The sequence below is a fragment of the Ambystoma mexicanum genome, chromosome 1p, assembly GCF_040938575.1.
Source record: "Ambystoma mexicanum isolate Mex_15411 chromosome 1p, UKY_AmexF1_1, whole genome shotgun sequence".
Lineage (NCBI taxonomy): Eukaryota > Metazoa > Chordata > Amphibia > Caudata > Ambystomatidae > Ambystoma > Ambystoma mexicanum.
In genome coordinates this window covers 172917872-172939253 of record NC_090921.1, presented here as the reverse complement: position 1 = coordinate 172939253, position 21382 = coordinate 172917872, and the positions used below count along the sequence as shown (strand labels likewise).

The 21382-nt window shown below is 47.3% G+C and overlaps 1 protein-coding gene across 1 annotated transcript in view; it reads left to right on the top strand.

Moving 5' to 3' along the window:
* Positions 1 to 21382, top strand: part of ZNHIT1 (zinc finger HIT-type containing 1) — a 63396-nt gene that overhangs the window by 14184 nt on the left and 27830 nt on the right. The gene's annotated exons all lie outside the window — the stretch shown is intronic.

Genomic DNA, 21382 nt, shown 5'->3' with positions numbered 1-21382 from the left:
AACATTGGGACAGTTTAAAATTGGTCCATGATCTAAGACAACATATTGACTGTGAACCGTCAATAACCTATCGAAGAGCTAAAACCATCAAGAACGTTATATTCCCTTCACACTTTAATGCTAAGCAAAGTTCAACAAGCCTACAGGATATGTGGAAGCTACCCACCTTTCAAGGCAACTATAAATGTGGAAAATGCAGTATATGTGTACAATCTGAAGATGGCAATAAATAAATATTAAAGTATTATACACTTTATCAACTGCAACACAAAATACGTGATCTATGGCATCATCAAATGTTTGTGCTAAAACCTTTATAAGGAGCCCAATACGCCCCCATAAGAGCAGAATTATGGAACATCTAAGAGCCATTAAGAAAAATGACCTCTAGTACCAGTTGGCTTACCATTTTTCAATGGAACACAACCAAGAACACACCGACAATATCGCATTTTATGGACTAGAAAACATTTGTATGCCACAGAGCAGAGGAAATCGGGAACTGTTACTTAGACAAAGGGAAGCTTTTTGGATAAACATTTTGGACACCTGCAATTCAGGCCTGAATTGCGATATGGAAATGAGCCACTTTTTATGATCATCAGAGCTGCACAGACCTTTATAATAATGTACCTATGAAACCATTCAGAGTGGTCTCAGAGGGGGCCACCTTGCCAAGTCAGAAATGTAATCTGTCAATTTTGTTTTTTTATTGGGTCTAAAAATATTTTCCCCCAGTGTAAAATGAACACGTACATTTTGTAGTATTTTTGCAGCCGCTTTAGTTAACTAATTTGGGTATCAACTGTACCGACAATTTAATGTTGTACATTGGGGATGTATAATTGCTATTTATTATATACTTCAAATGAGAGCAACATTTTACGATTGTAAGGTTGTGATTCTTGATAAGCATTGCATACAGAAATAAGCTAAACATATTAATTCACACTATTTTTAGCCCAACAAATGTTGGCCGCTGTGGAACACCAACGTGATGACTAATTGCGTGCTTGCACGCGGTGACGTCCTCACGTATTCATGTTAATAGACGGCCATTTTGTTTTCGCGCATAGCAACGCAGAAGCAAAAAGAGCCGGTGGACAATCGTATCCTTTCCCTTTCAACATAATGGGAAGTTGCCATGAACATTGTTACTTGGCATCATCCATCTATTTGATTACAGTTAGAGATAATTATGGAATGTTAATGCATAGATATCCCATTACCTACAGGATTATTATCCGCATTGAACAGAACTATACCACACCAAAGCTACAAGCCTGCAGAAAGCAACAGGGTAATTGGCATCATCACAGCAACTTCTTGAAGCGCATCGAATTGCAAATATTAATTACAAAGAGGCACACACATTTAGAGTGAGTAGTTTTAAAACAAATTCCATTCAGACCTATTGAGCACCCTCAATTGTTTTGTTGATTTCAGACACCCTTTTTTCAAATATAATTTAGATTTCGTTATCCTCTTTTTACTCTTACCTAGATACAATTATTGGAAACTCAATATGAATCCTTCTAGATTAACCCTCCTGATGAACCACTGAGAATCAAGCGGGGAAACGAGTGTCGAGGTTCTTCCAATTTACAATTGGTTTTCTTTCAAAAACTAGAATAAATTAAGGAACTACAACAAAGAAATTTGTAAAATTAATGTTTTCCTAAATAAAAGTGATGAAACATTGAATTGAATAGCAACACTTTGAACAAACCTATCTTGCTGGCGGAAACTTACCAATCTGATTTTCAATACATAGCCCTTCTAATGGGTCTCCCCACTTCTCTCTATTTCAGAAGTTACGTCCTATCTCCTGAGATCTGGATTTCTTCTCCTTATGTTATTCTGCTGGAACCCAGACTCTCCCGTACCCCCACTGGCCAAAACCGTTCACCTGTGTTACTGCTCTGGCGGGCTCCGGTCTGCTTTGGGGTTTTCTTTCGGTCTGCCTGTGGCTTCCGCTGGCTTCTCCTGCACTGCGACGGCTGCGCAGGTTCTGTCCTTCAGCAGTGTGTGTACCCTTTACAGACCGCATGGTCCGGTTACTGCTTCGCCAAGGATCCTCTGGCGGCGGACACTGGGGATGCCATCTGCTCCTTTTCAGGTGTGTATAATTACCCTTGGGCCAAAACAGGGACAGCAGAGCCCCTTTACCCTGGCTGAGCAGCTTCTTGATCCTCAGTTCCTGCTGGGATGGCTGAGCAAAACTAAGTCCTTAGTTGCTTTTTATCTTACACTGCCGTGGATGACTACAATGCTATCCTGATTACATGGAGTGTTATTCATGGCTCTACTCCACCCCCCTCATCCCAGTACTTGTCTGGTACACTTCCTTGTGGTAGTGCCTATTTTTTGTCTCCCTATTTCTCACAAAGTCACTGACCAACAAAGGTACATGGGAGTACTGGGCAAAGTGTTAAGAGTCTAGGGGTTATGGAGGTGTGTTGGGTAAGGGATGTTCTACCGCATTCTCCCAAGATATCCTTCCTGATCCCCAGAGGGGGCGTGTCGCCCCTTGATATCCTCCCGCTGAGTGCCACCCCAGGGGGACTATTGGGCAGAGGCCTCACCTCCCTGACCTCATGGGAAGGGACTCTCCCCCGGGGAGAAGTGACGGCATCTTGGGATTCATCACACTGCCTATGGTCAGCCTTGCGGCTCATTCTAAAGCACATGGATTATGTTTTCTTTACCTTTCTATGGTCTATTTGTATGGACAGTTATGCAACTTCACTGATGGAATGGCCTCTGTCTGGTGTCGCCCCATTATTCACCACAAATATCGCATCCTGCCTGGCTCCCAACAGCTGTTGCTAAGGCATTGAAATATAACTTTTTACCTGAATCAGGCCAATTCACATGCCTTGTAGTTATGTTGTGGTTACTAGAGGGAGGAAAGACTGGGTTTTAAATTCATAGCTGAGCGGACCTTCTTTACTAGAAGCTTGTACCTAATCTATGACAGAGGCAGTCTCTGAGCACTGGCGTGCAAGAGTTTAACAAACCCATGATTACCACAAACGTCCAGGCCAATGAATTCTTTGGCCTTATGTCAGTACAGACACATCATATTACCCCCTCAGGTGAACTGGAAGCGTCGGGCACATTGTGTGATTTTGACCAAAGTTAGGAATATTTTGCCCACCCCTCTGGTGAGAGTTGTGAAACCATGTAACCTAAAGGTTGAACACCATGTGAGACCGGCATGGTATCAAGAGAGTCACAGATTCAAGTGTTCTAGTTTCAAAAACTGTATTTACTATAATGCTGGGGTTGGTGTAATACCTAACTCTAATGGGATGGTTCCCTCAACTGATGTTTCTAAGGGCTGTCAATGTCTGAGCATCCAAAATCTGTCTGTCTAAACCTATGCTTTCCCTCCCTCTTCGATAAAAGGTGGTAGGAAGTCTCTTTAAAGAAAAATATTGATTTAAAAAAAAAAAAAAAAAAAAATTTACCAAGGCTGGTTACAGGTGGTCTTCTCACCAGGTGTGGCTTGGTCAGTGTGAGGAATTCGACATCCGCATGGCGGGTGTTGCCTTGCCTGGTCTTTTAAAATAATTTTTTAAAGAAATTGAATTATGGGAGGTCAACCTCGGAAAATGAGTGGGGCTAATTGCACACATTTTCCTAAGCTCACAGCAAACCTAGATCCTTCTAATCTGGATGGAAACAGCCTCCAAGCGCCCACCCCTCAACATGCCTGTCCCATTTAGTTGGATTTTGACAGCCAAGAGTACAGGAAGGCATCTCAAGAGACGGAGGGCAAAACCTTTCTCCAGTCATGGCCAGTTTAATTAACTATAAAACGCTCCATGGATCGGTCCAGCCCATTATCAGTCCAGCTGGTGGCAGTGCATACTGATGAGTTGATTGAAGCAGGCCTGCGAGAGGTCAGGTCGCAGAGCTAACAAAGGCCATGAAATCCCACCACCTTTTTGATATGCATCTGTGTCAACCTGAAGTCGGCTCCCGCCCCTCACTATCAAAGGCAGTTAGTGATGTCTGGTGCATGTGTTTACACTTTAAAGTAGGGCAACTCACACAGGGGGAGCCCTATTCAGAGGCTAGGAGTATGTGATTTGATGTAGACAGAAAGTCGGTTCTCGCCGCAACTTCAAGGGAGACCTGCCATTAATCGGGAACCACAAAGAGCTCAATTAACTAGAGAGACCCTTTGATCAACAACAGACAGGAAGATGGGTGGGACTTAGTACATATTTTCACCCCTTTACCTTTCCTGTTGCAAAACACTCTGGTTATGACCTCACGCATAATACAAGATTGTTGGTGGGGACCCAGGATTGGTCCAATAAGGTAGGCTTAGCCTGCACCTATCACTGGGGCCCATTTGGCTTTAAAAGAGGGTAGAGCCCCTCTTTTGGGTAGATCATCTGAAGACTTTGCAAGGAGTAACAAGAAGGACTCATTTGGACCCTGGTTGAAGGTACAGTCTTACAGCTTCCGCCAGTGAAGGAAGGCCAGGATTTCTTAGAGGGAAGCAAGATCTCTCCCAGGGAACCGAGGAAGATACTGAATCCAGAGGAGCCTCTAGCAGCTCCAGAACCGGTGCACAGCCAGCCCACAGCGTGCCCTGCCAGGCTCTGCAAGTAAGCTTCCTAGGAGGGAGGGGGGGGGAAGAAGTGCCAGAGAGTCTCTGAACCGAAAGAAGGACAAGGCCCTTGCCTGCAACACTCTCCTCAGCTTTGGACTGCCTGCCTTAAAGGACGTCGCAAACCCCACGAAGAATCGAAGAGGATTGCGCCGACAAGTATCAACCAGCCTGCTGTTCTGTCCACATTACCAAACCAACAAGTAGGTTTATAATTTGATTGTGTGTCCACTCTGTTTGGATCCATTCTGATGTACTAGAGGTGTGGGGCTGCATCCCTGGACAACTGGTGCCCCGGAAGATGATTTGTCACAGTCGGTATCATCAAAGTTCAGCACAATCAAAATGAGGTTGTTCATTAACTCTTGATATGATATGTCATTTATAATGTGCCTGTACACAAGTATTTCTAGGCAAAACAAGGCGGGGAAGATGGAGGGAGTGAAAGACAAACTATCTTACTAGGCCTTGTCATTCAGATCATGCAAGTGTGACAGTGCTTGGGGTAGGGAAAGGGCAGGGGAGAGGAAGGGGAGGGGAGGGAAGGTCAGTACAGCATTGCTCTGAATGAGTGCAGCCAGGGCAGTGCAGCTCTGGGTAAGTACATGGAGGCAGGGGGCTGTAGAGGTTACAGTTCCAGCCCCTAAGTGCACGGTAGGCCCAGAAGCCGTGCAAGGGAGACTGATCATGGAGGAGTCTGGTACCCAGTGAGACTTTGGGGGTAGCCAAGCAACCAGTCGGCGCAGCAGACGGGTAGATCAGAATGGGAGAGGGGGAGAGAGAGAGAGAGAGAGAGAGAAGAAAAAAAAAGGAAGGTCTTGAGCAGCTTCCAGAGCTTCAGGTGGTCTGGCTCAGGTTTGCGGGTCAGGGAGGCACCTGCAGAGGAGAGGGATCTTCCACCCTCTCTCTGACTGGAGATGAGTCTGACCCTCTGAGAATTGGAGGAAGCTGAGTGAAGGGCTCGAGGAGAAGGAAGGTATTTTGGAAGAGAGAGTTGGATGTAGTGCGGGCCCCGGCCCTAGAAAGCCTTGTGGACGGTGCAGAGGGTCTTGAACTTGATCCTTGCAGCCACCAAGAGCCAGTGGAGAGATTCCAGGGCTGGAGAGATGTTCCCAGGGCTTGAGGCCAATGATAAGTCTTGCAGTCCTGTTCTGGATTAGTTGCAGAGGGCAGAGAGTAGAGGAAGACAGATTGAGAAAGAGGCTGTTGCAGTAGTCCAGCCTAGAGAGAACAGGGCTCTGGAGACTGTGATCTTCTGGGGGAAAGTAAGAAAAGGCAGAACACCTCTGAGGAGTTGCAGCTGGTAGTGGGCCTTCTTGACAAGGTCTGTGATGTGAGGAGAGAAGGTAAGAGTGGAATCGAAGATGTCACCAAGGTTTTTTGCCTCACAAGCAGGCGATGGAAGAGGGCCCAATGAGGGTGGCCTGAATGAGTGAGTGAGGGAAAGCGGGCAAGGGGTCCCAATGAGAAGGATCTCCGTCTTAATAGCATTAGGGCAGAGATTGTTGGTGGTGCTCCAATCCTGAATCGCAGATAGATGGTCAGGAATGAGCGGGAGAGGAGGTTGAGGGGAGCCTGAAGGAGAGATGAGTGTCATCCGCATAACACTGAAAGTCAGAGGAGAAGGTAGATATCAGGTCGGCGAAAGGGGCCAAGTAGACATTGAAAAGCCAGGGTGAGAGGATGGAGCCCTGGGGAACACCACATGTTGAGAGAGAGAGGTGGTGGAGAGAAAGGACCCATGTTGGACCTGGGAGGGTCAGTCCAGGAGGAAGGAGGTCAACCACTCCAGGGCCTGATCTGTGATGGCCAGGTTCTCGCGGAGTCGACTGATCAGGATGGCACGATTGACCGTGTTGAAAGCAGAGGAAAGGTCAAGGAGGATGAGGACCGAAGGAAGGCTGGAATCAAGGTTAGAGAGCAGATCTTGACCGGTGTTCAGGGGAGCGGCTTCCGTGCCTCTGGCTGCTCTGAAGCCAGACTGATGGTCACAGAGACAACCAACAGATTCAGTCTGGACAGTAAGGTGGGAGATAGCCAGCTTTTCCAGGGGTTTGCCCAGGAAAGGAGTGATGGAGATAGGCCGTTTGCTGTACGGGTAGGGCCGGCTGAAGGATTTTCAAGGAGGGGATGCACAAGGGAGTGCATGAGGAGAGCGGGGAAGGATCCAGTGGTGAAAGAGTTATTGCAGAAATCGGCCAAGGCTGCAGCGAGGGCGTCAATGTGGTCCTTGATGGTTCTGGAGGAGCAGTGGAGCACCTGTATGGACAACACTCATCGATCAGACTTGTCTATAAACATTGTCGGGTGTTGGAGAGAAAGATGAGAAAGGAGGGGGAAGTGGCCAGTGAGAAAGGAGGGGAAAGTGGCCAGATGGGGGCCCAGAGGGGGAGAGGGAGAGGAAAAGGAGTGAGCACAAGATGTCTTGGGTTGTTATGGTGAAGTGAGAAGCCAGAGCCGTATAGTGTCTGGAAGGGAACCCGAGAGGTAGAGACTGCAGAAGGATTGTCTAGATGTTAGTTTGGCTGTATTGTTGAAGGCCGCAGAGACACTGGAATGCACGCAGCCAGTGAGTTTGCGAACGATATGAAAGACTGTGTGTGTTGAAAAAAGATTGAAGTTGCAACAGTATATTGCACAATTGAAGGCTGCACACTTGTGAATGAGATGCGAAGAAAGACAGACTGGTGGTGAACTTTGAATTACTGATAGCTGTGAAACCAGCGATACTGAGTAGCAGAGTGGTCCAGCGAAACGAAGTAGCACACTTCAAAGTCTCAGTGAAAGGTGACATTTTTGTTATAATGCGATGAAGTGAATGAACTATAAGAAGCAAAGTGATCAAAAGTAATCCTGGGGAAAAAGTGGATAAGTAAAAAGGTGAATGTTTAACTTTTGTGCTTATGACATCGAAACTACCCCGACCAAGAGACACTGGGGCAAATGGAGTGTGAGTTGGAGGGAAAAGTCGAAGTGGTCCTGCAGAGATCTATAATAAAAGCCACTCACATTCGAAAGTCTTCAACATCTGTAAAAGGTTAAACCCGACTGAGGGACACCAAAAGTGTGATAAGTTAGGGGAAGGGAACCCCCAAAGGATGTGAATTAATCTTGGTGAAGGGAACCTCTGCAAGTGCTGTATTTGAAAGGTCCAGGCCTGACTGTGGGAGGCCTACGTGAACTTGTTGCTTTGAAAGGTCTGAGCCTGATCGAAGGAGACTGAGGTGTTGAACTGTGTTTTGAAAGCTGGAAAAAGAGATTTTTAACGTGGAAGGCCAGGCGGGCCTCGATCCATGTATTGAACTGCCTGTGTTTTGAGAACCTGAGCCAGAGTATGTCATCTTGTCTACGGGGACCACCTTACTCCGTGCTGGCTAACGTGGGGAGGAGAGCTGACTCGGCTACATTTGTTCTTTATATTCAAACACTTTGCATACATATTCTCCTTTTCACACTTTTTGTATAAGAGATAGGGAAGGCATTACGTTTTGTTAATATGGGCCATTTTGATTTGAAGGTCTCAACTAGGACTGTTTTATTTATTGTTTGGTAGAGACTACTCCCATCCTAGCTGTAAGGCAAAGTAGGAGTTTCAAACCCCAAAACTTGAATAAAGGTTTTACAAATTGTTTGTTTTGTATCAGTAGCATACTTGTGATACCATGCCTCCCTTACAGGGGCAAGGATACCTAGAGCGTTGGAGATAAAAAGATGCACGTTAGAGAGGGCTGTGTCAGAGTGAGTCAGCCACAGGAGTAGTAGGAGCAGAGAAAGTAGAGGCAAAGGGAATCACTGACGCATTAGTCATGGCCCGAATGACCGAGAAGGTAGTAATAATGCTGGGACGGGCTTTGTCTGAGGGACAGATTTTCAGGTGGGAGGAAAGCAGAAAGTGGTCAGTCCAAGAGAGAGGAGTGGTGAGAGGGATAGAGATGGGGGCTGTCTGAGGAGATGAGAACATCCAAGGGGTGTTTGGCAGAATGTGTTGGACCAGAGAGTGCCGCAGAGGTTGCAGAAGAGCCCAGAGGAGGGATTAGAAGCATCCAGGTGTATGTTGAGGTATGCAAGTAGAAGTTGAGAGGTAGAGGCAAGGAAGGCGGAGGAGAGATCAGCCCACTCTGAGAAGAAAATGGCAATCTGGCCAGGAGGCCTGTAGATGGTGGACACTGTCGTCAGAGAGGCTGGAAGGAGGAGTAAGCCTGTGTAGGAACAACATAAGCAGGGATCCACTCCGGATAAATCGGAGCTACTCCACCTCCAGGGCAGTTGGATCGGGCTCCGAGAGGATCTTGTAGGAGAATGTCAAAACATGTGATAGAGCTGGCCGTGAACCATGTCTCGGTGATGGCGAGGACATCCAATCAAGTTCTTCCAGGAGGTGATGGATGTCAGAGGAGTATTTGACAGCAGAGCGAGAGTTGAGAGTAGCATATTACCACGTTTTAAAGTCTTCCGGGGTTGGGTACAGGCTTGAGATACTGTGACAAATCAACTTCCGGGGCACCAATGGTCCAGGGATCAATATCTGTTTCTAAACCATCAATCAGCCCCACACCTCTAGTACACCAGAAGGGATCCCAACAGATTCGAAATACAAGTAAATTATAAACCTCCTTGTCTGATTTTTGGTAACCTGGATGGAACAACAGGCTTATCTCCGCAAGGTTGTGGATCGTTGGTTAGTTGCAACGCAGCGAAAATACAATGATATAAGGGACTGTCCAGTCAAGGTTGTATACAAATATCGAATTTATTATTATTATTATTATTATTATTATTATTATTATTATTACAACTGACAGTTCTAGCACACTACAAAATACAACCCACCCTGTACAGGAACACAGAGGACAGATAGTTTCAAGAAGGAAAAGGATGCACTCTGGATACTGACAGGAGGGTAGTCTGTAAAGCAATCAGTCTTCACTGTTCAAGGTTATTTGGTTTATAGCATCAAGGGAGCAAGGGGCTCTAAATATCAGTAGGGGCCTTTCGGGAAGGACCAGGGGGACAGAACCACAATGTACCTGGTGCTTCAGATGATCTTAATGCTTGACAGCATTGAGTCGGTTCCAGGACGCTTTGCTGCTCCTGCAACAGAGTTCAAGATTGGAGACAGCTGCGGGAATCGGATGGTAGGCAGTTAGGCAAGCAAGGCTGGACGGACTGCTGTAGGCTGGCCCATACAGCAGCTCTGGGTCAGAATCGTTGTCTCTGTGCTGGTTGGCAGATCTGGAAAGCTGGTCGAGGCATCTCGGACGATTTTAGTGACTGCAACGTGACAAGTCAGTGGTGCAGCCGGTCGCGGTTCGACTGCCTCGACAATGTCTTTAAAAGTTGGAAGCTGGTTGATGCTTGTTGTGTCACTTCTAGGTCCTTCGCTGGGCACGTGTCGTCCTTTAAGGTGGACAGCCCAAAGCTGAGGCGAGTGTTTGCAGGCAACATCCTTGTTCTTTGGTCAGAGACTCTCTGGCACTTCCGACCTAGGAAGCTTGCTGGCCGGGTCCCAGTTCTGGAGCTGCTGAACGGGTCCTCTGAGTTTAGTATCTCTGAGTTCGGTATTTCCCTGGGAGATGTTTAGGGGAGGGATCTTGCTCCCCTCTTAGAAATCTTACCATTCCTTCGATGGCGGAAGCTGTAAGGCAGACTGTACCTTCAGCCAGTGTCCAAATGAGCCCTTCTTATTCCTTTTCGAAGTCGCTGGATGATCTGCCAAAAGAGGGGCTTGTTCCTCTTTTAAAGCCAAATGGGCCCCAATGATTGGTGCAGGCTAAGTCTACCTTAATGAACCAATCCTGGGTCCCCACCAACAATCTTCTATAATGCGTGCAGTCATAACCAGAGTGCTTTGCAACAGGAACAGTAAAAGGGTGACCACATGTACTACTAAGTCCCACCCATCTTCCTGTCTGTTGTGGATCAGAGTGACTGTTTAATTGAGCTCTCTGTGGCTACTGATCAAAGCACAGGTATCCCTTGAAATTTATGGTGAGAACAGACTTTCTGTCTCCATCAAATCACATACTTCATCCCTCTTAAAGGGTGTCCCCCTGCAGGGGTTGCCTACTGTAAACGGTTATCCCAGACCTACCATTCACTGCCCTTCACACAGAGGGGTGGGAGCTAGCTTCAAGTTGACACATTGTATATCAAAGAGGTGTTGGTTTCCTGTCCCTTTTTGTCAGTAATGCGATCCGGCCTCTTGCAAGCCTGTTTCAATTAACTCTCATCAGCATACATTGCCACCAGCAGAACCTTGACAATAGACATGGCGGATCCATGGAGCCTTTGATATTTAAGTAGGCTGGCCATATCAGGAGAAAGGTGTTGCCCCCCCTTCCTGAGATGCTTTCCCTCCTTCCTGAGATGCTTTGATGTACCCGTGGCTGTCACATTCCAGCTGAACTTGACTGTAGGCTGTGTTCACTCAGAGTACCCGTGACTGTTTGTTGTGCAGTGAGCATAGGAGAATGTGTGCGGTTTAGCCCCACACATTTTATGAGGTTGATCTCCCATCATTCAATTTCTTTAAACAATATTTAAAAACCCCAGGTGAGTGCACACCCACCCTGTGAATGGTTGAATTCCTCACAGGTACGCCCAGCGGAAGAGGTAGAGGGGTATGAGATGGGGCAGAGTTTGTAGCAGGAGGTGGAATGATGGTCAGGAGGAGGGAGGTGGTAGAGAGGCGGCAGAGGCAGCAGGTGGCAAAGGAGCCAGAGGGGTGCTAGTATTAGTAGAAGAAGAGGGAAGGAAGTTGACGACACGGGAGACACCCATCGAAAAGGAGGAGATTGGGCTGAGGGCACTGGACCAGGACAGTGCCATGCAGCTAGACATTAATGATGGTCTTGGAGAAGGCGAAGGAGGTCAAGAGGACCTCCCACTAAGTGCCTTGGCTCAGATGAGGGAACGACAAAGAGGATGCTGGTGAGAGTATGTCTGAAGGAAGCACTGATGTAAGTATCAGTGATAGGGAGGCCTGGGTTGGAGACCAGGATGTCCCTCTTGAACTTCTTCCTTCCAGGCTTAGTGAGAGGGATAGGATAGGAGATAGAGTAGCAGTTAGAGAAGATGGGAGAGACGGAAAGCACCATAGAGGGTGTGAGACAGACGTGATGGGGAGGGTGCGAAGAGAGAAGGCGAGATATTGCCCAGCGGCCGCACAACGCAGGAATCGCAGGGGGGAACCGCTCAGTATGTAACGCACAGATGATCAGGCAGGAGGTGCACAACAGTACTCCCAGCAGGGGTGGGGACCTGGGGAGTGGGAGAGAGTCTAATGGGACACAGATTAGACTTACATAAAATTCGGGAAAAAGGCCTAGTTATAAACGCAGCAGCAATGAAGAACAAGTCAGACTTCACTTTCTGAAAGAGGGGGGAAAAAGCAAGTTCTAAACACAGCAGCAATGAAAATATGACATTCATGAGGATAAGTGAGGAGTGGCTAAACAGATCCAATTAACTGAGGTGCTAAAGGGTGGTGCGGTAGCGAAATGGAATAATTTAGGTGGTGGATCATTTCAGTTGAGTGCAGCGATTGCTGCCGCCCCTCACTACACCGCTACTATCTGGTTGGTAGCAGCAGGTTGATGGCTGCAGGCTTCTTTCTTCCAAGGCTGACACTGGCAGACACCACTTGGAGCTGCTTCCACTGGAGCTGTCCCTTGCCTTGGGGTCCTTTGCCGCAAGGGGCTGCCCTGCCGAGTTCACTTAAGAGGGGTCCCTTGCCCAATCAGGGGTCGGGATGGGAGAGTGGAGGGAATGAGGAACAGGATTGCCCACAGAAGGCTGTGATGCGACGAAGTACAAAAGTTACACAGCTTCACATATAGGAATATCTTAAAGTTAAAGCGGGAGCTCAGATGTTCAACTTGCCATCAGCACTTCCTGATAGTAAAGTTCTTGCACTCTGTTCAAACAACTCTGAATATCTTTAGTTCCTGGGGATTCCCTTCTCCAAGCTTCAATCCTTCCAAGTTTCAAACACAACAAAAATATAAGAGTTTCTCTCAGGCTCCCCCCCCCCCCCCCAAGCTTATGCCTCCTTGTTTCACCAACTAAGTATTCACCTTTGTTAGGCCTCCGTGTTCCCTTCCTCAAGCGTAGGCCCATTCAGTTCAACTTGTCAGGATGTGCCTTCTACTTCTTTTCGGTTCCTTTCACACACACCCTTCTCATGGGGTAACATCAGAGACTTTCGAAAATGCTAGGTTCTTTGCTCCTCCTAAGCGTGACCACTCCGATCTTTGGCTCCTCTCTGTATTTCTGTACTTGCTTTTCTTCTTTCATTTCCATTTCACCTTCAGGTGCCTCCTGCACCCCTTTCCTGTACCCCTTTGTTATCTTCCACTTTGCTGTGCACACTTGCACCTTCTTTGAATTCTTTTCTTACAGTTTCACCTTGTCTTGCCCTTGGCACCTTCCTTTGGTTCACCTTCTCTTCAGTGTGCCTCTTGCACATTTGCTGCTACACTTTCATGCACCCTTGCACCTGTCCTCTTCTTTATTTTGCCTTTTGCACCCTGATTTCACTCTTGCTGTGCCTCTTGCACACTTATTACACTCCTTGTTGCTCACTTGCACCTTTCCTTTACTGTCTGGTCACACGCACCCTTATCTACTTTCAAGTCTTTGTCTTCCTTTCCGCGTGCAAAAATCTTTCTCCCTTGTCGCTCCAGCTAGCCACACGCTCCAGAGTTTCTATTGCTTACAGGCTTGAAACTCGCTGGGTAGTGTTGCGCTAGGCGAGCGGTCTCCCGGCATATGGGGATCAAGGTCATGGTCTCCCCACCTGCCCCTGACGCCCCCTTGGGACCGTCACATGTCCCAAGGGAACAAGCACTCTTCCGCACACTGCCAGCAAGACACTGGCTGCTTCACTCGGATGTATGTGATTGCTTCGAAAATGTTATCTAATGGAGATTTGACCAATCTATTTCACGGAAAAACTAAATTAACGTTTTACTTTTTCTACTCTTTGTTTTTGTAGAATGTGGGGGTGCGGGGGGAGACCCCGCATCCTCCTCACCCCTACCTTATACTCTTACCCCACACTCCACCTATTATGCCCTATACAAATACCACATTGCCTACAATTTCGGTGAAATCTCATTAGGTAAAAGTGTATTCGGTGAAATGTAGGTATACGTCTTCGCTCCGGCTCCTTGGAGACACAGCTCACTAGCCAAGCTGCAGTCCCTTACAGACACCAGGCCAGTGTCTTGGCATGCCCCTCTCCTCCGGAGCCTCCAGGCTTCTCTACCTGTAGCTCTCTGCTCCTTGACTACTTGGCTCCGACCTGGATACTCGGCTTGCTCACTTGATTGTGCAAAACCACACATTTTATACTGCACTGGAGTCAAGTGGAGTCGGTGTGAGTAGTCTGTGTTAAAGGCCTGACTCTATTAATGGGATAAACTAATGGTAGTAGGTGGCAGTCTTTCCTCTGTTTCTTGCAGGTAATCCTCACTACTCTCAGTTGCCTCGTCTTCTCGGTATTAGTCAGAAATGGGGCCGGGGAGATTGAATGAATTGTAAATATCCCATGAAGGCAGAGGAAGGGGAAGGGGTTTCTGAGGGTAAATAGGGACAGGGGGAGTTGAATTGGGATTGATGATTAAATTACATTTACCAGAATACTATTAGATCGACAGCAAAGATAGGAACATTCTCTAGCCTTGTTTTTATTTTACGAGCATGGGTCTTGATAGTATTCCATGTGGTCTAGATGGGCAACAGGTGAATGGATATTGATATTGCGGGCCCGTCTCCGTTTTGCTTGATCTTTCTTCTCACCCAATCCTGTGTACTTAACTCTTTTTCCCCTCTTACTTGGACCATGAATAATGGGTTTTGAATTTGGAGTAATGAGACCTGGATCGGGGATAAGAGTCTGCCTACCCCATAAAGGTTTCCTCCTCTTATTGTCCCGTGGGTATACCGCCTCTTGCCTGGGGCACCCCCATGGATACAACCCCGGACTCCCCTACCCAGGTGATCCATTTTTGCTTGTCCACCCCCAGGGATGCGATCCAAAATCGATGGCCTTTCCCTGGCCATCGCAATAGAGGGTTCTCCGAGTTTACATTAGAGAATACCCCAAGGTTTCTAACAACTGTTTCTCACATGGGGTAGCTGTGGAAGAGGAATCCGACACTTGAGGCAAGGAAGGCTGGTAGTAAAGTACTGTTACTCCAACGAGTTAACCATAAAAACACACTGATATGATAGGTTGTTTATAACATGCTTAATATCCAGAGCCTTCTAAGCACGGACCTGGGAATCGAACCTGTGTTGCTCCGTGTCATCTTGTTGCCAAGGCGAGCATGTTGCCCCTGAGCTATCCTCCCGAGACAACGTAATAATGGTATACTGAACAAAAAGCACTTTCAATAAATCACACTTGGATCTATAAGGTTGAAACATAACACATAATATAAGTGCACTGCATTTATAAAAAGAGAAGGATCAGTTGAGACCCAAGTCCACCCCCCCCCCTCCTAAACTAGTGTTCACCTGTACCTATCAAACGGCTGAGGGTAGGGATGAAAAGGGGAAAAACAAAAAACATGCATTAAGGTAGTTGTGATCAGGACCCCATATGCCATCAGCGAACATAGTCGCATGCATTCCTAAAACTGTAGGATATAGTATAATTAATGCTACAAATGCACACCATGTTCCAAATGTAGGGCCTAGAAGGAGGAAAGGGGTTAAATCTTTACAACCACCCCGGGGGAGGACGGTTTCTCATCACAAACATTTAACTGCGCGCTCTTGCCGTTTCTAGCTAAGCTCTTCGATAGCTTTGGGGATCTCCCTCCATCCTTTCTTAAAGCCCTGATAGTGGTGATGGGGAAGGACCCACTCCTTTGATCCTCCTACAGACCCATCTCGCTCTTGAACATAGGCGCTTGGATGTTCACTAAGATCCCGATGTCTCGCCTGGAGAGGTTTGTGCCACGCTTGATACACCCAGTCCAGGTGGATTGTGTTAGGCAGAGGCAGGTGGTGGGCAACCTGAGGAAAACTTTCCACCTGATGGCCCTCCCCCAGGACAGGATGAGAGTCCGCTTGCTCCAGAAAATGGACACTGAAAAGGCCTTTGACCGCGTAGACTGGGCCTTTCTTAGCCAGGCCCTGGTTAAATGTGGATTTGTCCTACAGTTGCTGGGTTAGCTGAAGAAGCTCTACACCAGCCCATCAGCTAGGGTACTGGTGAATGGACCCAGTAGGAGGTCTTTTCACTTGGGAGGGTTATGAGACAGAGCTGCCCACTCTCCCCACTGCTCGATGCCCTGGGTATGGAGCTATTGGCGGTGAGGTAGAGAGGGATTCCGAGAGTGGAGCGGATCCAAGTCCGGGGGGGTCTCCAACTGCTTGATGCCCTGGGTATGGAGCTATTGGCGGCGAGGTAGAGAGGGATTCCGAGAGTGGAGCGGATCCAAGTCCGGGGGCGGGGCATTACAAAGTAGCCCTTTTCGCAGAGGACCTTCTTCTGTGTATTAGGAATCCGAAGGCAACCCCAGAGGAATATCTCAATTAGGATATGTTCTCATCCTGTCTGAAAGGTTCTCTGCGATCTGTGGAGGGAGAAGGCGGATACGCACTGGCTAGCCACATGGCCCTCACCCCTGCGTGCAATATGGGCACCCCCTATCGGGGACCACCTTCCGGAACAATAGCAATACCAAGACTGGTAATAAGCAGTTTTGAGTAGGTCAGGCCAGTTATGGGAAGGAGGTAGGTACCACACTATTAACAGGCTGGGAGAATTGCTGGGTATGGGGCCGCTGTCACCTTTCGTGGCCCAAGGGAGACCGGACTGATGTGAGATGGGGCATGAACTTGACAAAGTACGTAACCCGTTTGAAATTATTTTGATGTTAGGGGGGGGGTCCTGAAAGGGGAAGGAGTTCCAAGCTATATCGCGCTCTGACAGAGGCAGTACAGTTGGCGGAATCAAGGACTAGGGTCCAGTGAGAGAATGACTTGGGGATGCAGGTGACCGATGAATTGTGGGGAAGCCACTACCTTTTCCAAACATAGGCTGAATGCTGTCAAGACACTTAATAGGTGGCAGCTTCCCCAGGTGCGACTGGCCCATATGTATCCTGGGGTGGGACCCGCATCGCTGGAAGGGTTGCAGAGCGGTGGGCACATACTGGCATGCGTGGTGGTCGTGCCTGAAAGACACAGATGTATTGGAGCAAGGTCCTATGCTGGGTTAGGGATCTAGAGGGGATGGAGAGGCCCTTGATGCCGGTTTTGGTCCTATTCGGCCTGGAAGAGGAGGATGGTGGCTACAGAGGGGTTGGCCACATGATTCAGGGTCTCCTGTTGGCGGCTTGAGTGCCTTTTGGGGAGGGTGTGGAAGAGCTCTGGGATACCGAGTTAGAGGGAATAGGGGCCAGGCACCTATACGAGATGGAGCAACTCGCCGAATAGTTAATGAAAGAGACACTGATGTGCAACAGGTGTGGCTTCCGTTTACCTCGAAGTATGGCTCTTGGTGGTAGCAGGGCTCGGTAGAAGGGAGGATGGAGGGAAGTGCAGCACCACACATTGAAGAAGAGTTGGGGGATTCTGGTAGCCCGTTATCTCAACCCTAGCACCATTCCCTGATGGTGGTGCATTGAGGGTACTTTGCAACCTGTGTGTCGGATGGTGTGTGGATGGGGATGGGGGGGAGGGGTGTGTGTGTTTTCAACAAAAAAAGTACATTGCAAATGACTTGCTCTGAGACGCTATACTTGTTTGTACTGTTTCATCTTTCATGGTTAAAACATAATGTTTGTTGATGGTTCTTCTAAAGGAAAACTAATAAACTTCAATGTGGGAGATAAAACTTAACCGCACAAAGCCAGAGGCCACCAAAAGTCAATTAGGCTTATAGCACCAGATATATTGCACTCCTAGAAAAATAGATAATTTAATACTTGGCAGCTAACAAGGCATTTTTCATAGTCTGGATCGGAATGTACGACTTTAAAAATACAGATAAAATCGGTGGTACTTGCTAAAATTCTAGGTACTCTAGCCAAAAGCTCAGTGGACCCATGAGAAATGTCAAGATGCAGGCAAGTACCTTTCTAGTCACTTTAGGAGAGTTTCAGGGCAGTTCAAAAGTTCCCCATAGGAAGGCACAACCACAGTTATGGGGGAAAGGAAGGTAAGTTCCAGTTCTACCCCATAGGTGCAGAGACGACCGCAGCCAAACGTGGGGACGCCACTAGAGACCCTCTTGATCTCCAGTGCCAGGTTTGAGAACCAGCCTCCACAGGAAGCAAAGAAAGATTCTGACCAATAGAAGGATGTGGCCAGACCCAGTAGAAAGGGACCTGCAGAAACATTTCACGAGGGGGACTCCTTAGGGTAAGCATCTCAATCTAGCAACCCAGGCCCAGAGGTAGTACTTGAGGTGGTGGTTTCTGAAAATATTGCTCAGTAAGGGTTAAAACCTTTGCAGGGTGTTTTACAGGCTCTTCTCACCCAGGGACTGTAAACTCGGACCAACAACAAACCCAGATGTCCAAAAAGTAGATAAGACAGACTTCCTTGGAGCGGGACCTATCGACCAAGAGTAAAGTGATGGTGAAGAGGGCTAAAGGAGGACAGAACAACCCAACCAGGCAGGTTCCAGCGGGGCAAAGGGGAGGGGGGGGGTCACCAAACCAGTTGAAAATGGTCCCACAACAAAGATAATGGTGGAGGCAAACCAGGACAGCCCAAACTAACTGAAGAGGTGGGGTATTGGGGTCCCAGTACCCCGCTAGTCGATGGGAGCTACCTACACCAAGGTGGTAAAACGGCTCGGAGATCCCAGCATCGAAAGCTCCATCCTGCCAATGAGGAGGAGCAGGGTGAGAAAGGAGGCAGCTCTGGAAGGACACCCAGCAGCCAAAAAGTCCAAACTGGAACCAAGGTTATGGGACACAAGTCCAAACAGTATGGCCAAACCTGGTTGCAAAATTGTTGCAGCAGCTTTGTGGTGAAAAATCCTCCAAAAGTTAGGTAAACGTGCAGTGTTCAAGAGAATGCAAACAATAATCCAGCAGAAAAGGTTTACTCTAGATCAGGGTTCTGCAACTTTCTGCTCCTCATTTCATTTGGACTATGATCCCAATGAACCCTCACCATTGACTATGTTGGCTAGAGACAATGGCAGTTGCCTAAACCAGTGCTCCACTCACATACAGGTTTTGATGGCTGGCTAATTAGGGTGGCTCCAAAAAACGCCACATATTTAAGTCCACTCACACAGGATGTATAATGGCCTGGCTCGGGCCTAAACCAGTCCAAACCACAATAGAGTGTAGGGCTGGACTCGGCGTGAGCCCATGTGTGCACAACAACCGTTTTAGGCCTGCCTTCTGGTTTCAGAAGTAAAAGGGATTCCCAAAAAACAAAAGGGGCAAGAGCCGAACTTTAAAAAAAAAAAATTGTGGCTACTAATGAGGTAATTTGGCTTGCACCCCTGGTGTAGCAAAAACTATATTACAGCTGTCACCAACCTACTTCCCAAAACAACTGTAGTTGATCTAATCACACTTTGGCCAAAATAGGCCACTTTAAAACACCCACTGTCCAAGGAGCCATATGGGCTTCCATAGGACCATATAATAAATGGGCATTGGCAATGCCAACTGTTTGGGCTTTTGTGCAGGGATGGGAAAAGCACTTGCTAGGCACAGCGGTAATGGTATTAACTGGCTAGTGATGGTAGTAGGTGCAAAATGGTGCGAGTACCTGGGCATCTAATAGCAGTGCCTGGCAAATGCCTAATACTTATACACAAACAAAAACTGTTGGCTTTACCAATGCGTGTTTTTAACAGGACTTCAGTGAAGGATATGCACAGTGCTTATAAATAGAGTGGCTGAAGGCCGACCTTGTTAAGACATTTTTATTACACCAGTAGTGTGTTTATAGCTTCAATGAAGTCGTTCACTCGCAGAAGACTGGTTTGAAAAAACACTGGCAGGCACTTCCTTCGAGTGCAAAGTTTGATGGTAAGGCTTGATTAAACCAAGCTCAGAGTTCAGATGAGAGGGGTTTTGGGTGGGGAGGGGCAGGGACTTGGTGGGAATAGCCATAGGGATTAGCATGGCCATGGGCAGTCAGTCTGTGGGCAAATAACCAAACACCTACAAGTTGTGTGTACTTCCTCATATGCCATTTCTTCCTATCTGTAATGCAATATATCATTTTTATAGTGCCATTGGTATGGCCTCAAAGTGCTGTAGATGAAAGCCCTTTGAGGCCCGGAGTCTGAGGTATGAGAAATTGTTTAGAGGAGTTTAGAATCTGTGTGTGCATTTTAGCCATTACAAAGGCAAGTAGCAGTGGCTTGGTATCTGCTGGCGACCCATGTAGAACTGGCTAATGGACGGGTGCTGTGAAGGCTGTTGGGAGAGTATGCAAGGGCAGGAGACTGATTATGTGTCCAGCTAAACCTAATGTTTGTTGTGGGACTTTCTAGTGCCATAGGTGATGTGTGGTATGAGATCAGGTAGCAGATGGTTACAGATGAGGGTGGGAGGGGTGATTGACCGTTCCTTGGTTGCAGACGGCTATCTTACATTTAGCTGGAGTGTGATACGTACCCATGAGTCCTATTACCTTTTTGGCAGAGTGCTGGTACTGTCATGCGGGTCGACTAGAATCCTTTCTGTGAATGAAGGGGGCTGATGAGTGACTGACAGCTGGCCATGCTGTAAAAAGATGAAATGGGAGAAAGGGCACTTCTGATATGTTTGGCAGACACAGGTTAGGTGGTGGTACCTATGGGTAACAAAAGTACAGGAAGATGCATGGTATCTTTCCCATTCAAAGATGGCTGCTAGTTTTGGCTTGTTTCCAGAGATCTTCCTTGGAGACAGTCATCCAAGATGGCTGCCTCCACGGAAGAGCTCAGATCTCAAGAGTTCCGAGATGGACAGGAATGGGTGGGATTAGCCATAGGGATCAGCCTGGCAGGGAATGGGAGGGGATGCATAACAAAATTACACTAAATACAGTGTGTATCCTTCCTCAAATGTCATCTCTATTGAAAAGCGTTACCCTCATTCAAAGTTCATATTTGAAGCTCTTAGTTAAAGCTCTTAATTTAATGACTATAGTTACGGCTTAAATGTACCGCTTTCAGCACCACCTAATAGCCCTAACTAAAAAGGGTTGCAGTGGCACTAAAACGAGGTTGGAGATCTGAAGAACTAAAGGGGTGGAGTTTAGGGGTCTCAAAAAAAGTACAGAAGAACCCCACTACCCTCGCCCTCTCCAGCAAAAAATGGAAACCTGTCCTAACCACTATGAAGCTCCATCTGAAGTGGGCTTACTTGCCCAGCCTTGTCCATAAGCCATCGGTATCAAGATATTCAGTTTCGCAGAATAGATGGGGCAAAAAGAGAGTGAGGAAAAAGATATATACTTGAGCACATTGTGTGGGATGTTACAATTTTAGTTTAGTTTATTCATTTGTAATGCGCACCAAACCCGAGGGTATGAGGGCGCAGGAGCAACAAGGTGCATTACAGTAATTACAGTAGTTACAATCAGATCAAGGATAGTTTGTATCTGCTTTGTATCTCACTGTGCCAACTATACTTGCCATAGCCTAGAAACTGGCTTACCCTTATAATTTAGATGCTGTACCAAAATGGAACATTTTCATGTTTAAAATGTTATGCTATTCTATAAATGTATCAGGTCTTGGGAGAGGAAGACGAGGTTGAGATACAATGTCAAAGC